The 1,923-nt window shown below is 51.6% G+C and overlaps 1 protein-coding gene across 2 annotated transcripts in view; it reads right to left on the reverse strand.

The window, feature by feature from the left end:
• Positions 1-408, reverse strand: part of FAM13B (family with sequence similarity 13 member B) — a 107,253-nt gene extending 106,845 nt beyond the window's left edge. For both annotated transcript variants that reach the window (XM_069104274.1, XM_069104273.1), the window contains exon 1: positions 21-408. The gene's annotated coding sequence lies outside the window, so the exon portion shown is untranslated. The remainder of the gene's footprint in view (positions 1-20) is intronic.
• Positions 409-1,923: the final 1,515 nt, after the last annotated feature.

Here is a 1,923-nt window from a genome sequence, read left to right on the forward strand (position 1 = left end):
AACCGCCCGTTCACTCTTACCGTTGGAAGCGCGACTCCCCCTTCCCCGGCCGCGGCCACTTCTCCAGGACCCGCCGCGGCAGCTGCCTCAGCCTCAGCACCGCCCCGCACAGCGGCAGCGGCAGGAGGGCCAAGGCTCCGGCTCGGCGGCGGCTGAGTCCTGTGTCTTCTCCCGGGGAGGTCGAGGCGGGCGAGCGTCTGAGGCGGTACTGGCAGCAGAGAAAGCAGAGACGGCAGCGAGGGTGCTGCTGGCCCAGGCGGGTGTGAGCCCCTTCGCGGATTCACCCCCCCCCGGGGGAAAAAAAAAAACCGGCGCCGTGAACCGGGGGAGGGGAAGGGAGGGCAACGGCAGAAGCAGCGAAGGCAGCGGCTGAGGCGCGGACCCTCCCTAACGGCGAGGGGGGAGGGAAGAGGGAGGGACGGAGGCCGGGCCGGACGTGACGTCTAGGGGGCGGGGTCATGGCGAGGAGATCAAAAGAGCCCGATTGGGGGGGAGGGGAGGGAGGCGGACTAGAAAGTAGAGGGAGGGGTATCTGCAGGTTGAAATGGGGGAGGAGACAGAGGAGGTCCAAAATTAGTAGTCTATCCTGCACTTATCCATCTTGGCTTTGCTGGGAATTGAAGAGGAACCACATAGAGCTCGCACTTTGTATAGCAACTGCTAAAGCGATTTCCTCGAAACAGCCCCGTGAGTTGGGTAGTGCAAGGATTCTTATTGCCAGCTTTTACATTTGAGGAAACTGAGGCCCAGAGAAGCAAGGTCACGCAGAAGGAGGAGAGTTACCATACATACACTCAAGAAAACTCGATCCACAATTATTCATCCAGCACCAAAGTTGGGTGAAATTCCGGAACAAGGATTTAAAAAAAAAAAAGACCACATCCCAACACACCAAGAGTATTTTTTTATATAGCAGCTCATGTTTTTTGGAGTACTCTCTCACAACCATCCTGTGAAACTCTGTAATTCCAGTATTATTATCCCTATCATACAGATAAAGAAACTGAGGCCCAGAGCTGTTGAAATAGCTTGCCTAGTGTTTCACAGTACAGGAACTAGAACCTAGGTCTTCCAACACCCAGGCCAGTGCTCTTCCCACGAGGCGTGTAACCAGACACGTACCCACAAAACATTTGCAGGCTTTTTTTTTTTTTAAGTAAGAGGGAGGAGAGGAAGGAGAAAGGAAAACAGACAAGAAAGAGAGGAAATGGATCTGAGTGAGGAGAAAGGGGATGAGAGGGGGAAGTAGCCGTGGAGGAAGAAGGAATACAAAAGCTGCTCTTTGGAACCAGGATAAAGCTGAAGATGTGTGGGGAGGGAGATAGGGTCGTCCCCTCTCTGAAGGTTGCAAACCCCAGGGCACACTGTGTATTAAGTTCCTGATAGGGAACCAGAGCAAAATAACGCAGAACTCCCAGGCAGCAGTTAGAAGTTAAGCCAAGACAGCTATGCCATGGTGACTCACATCACATTAACATGAGAATAAGGTCAGAATCAGGACATCGGAAATACATTTGTAATCCCTCCTCCTCCAGAAGTGCTATTCACCTTACAAACTGACAGCTACGTTTCATACAAAATGCCTCGGACTCTGAAAGAGTTGGGGAAATATGAAAGGCAATGAGCCTGCGAGGCTTCTGAACGACATTCCACCACCGAGGTTTATCAGTGCCGAAGAAGGGAGGGGCCTAATGTAACCTATTAATTGCTTGCCTAGCAACACAGACCAACCCAGAGTCCTCTAGTGTCAGTCCGGCTCTCTCAAAGATTCTTGTATTACATTGTCAGTCTCTTCAGTGTTCCTACTTCCCAACCTTGTAAAAATGGGAGTAAGAACATGTTAATCTGTTAGATGTTTTAGAATCTAATAGCGAGTGCTCAAGTTCTCCCCTACAAGGAGATGTCCCCTATAAGGACAAGTCT

Source organism: Petaurus breviceps, unplaced genomic scaffold (genome assembly GCF_028583685.1).
Source record: "Petaurus breviceps papuanus isolate PSGF00001 unplaced genomic scaffold, PetGlider_PUasm1.0 685, whole genome shotgun sequence".
Lineage (NCBI taxonomy): Eukaryota > Metazoa > Chordata > Mammalia > Diprotodontia > Petauridae > Petaurus > Petaurus breviceps.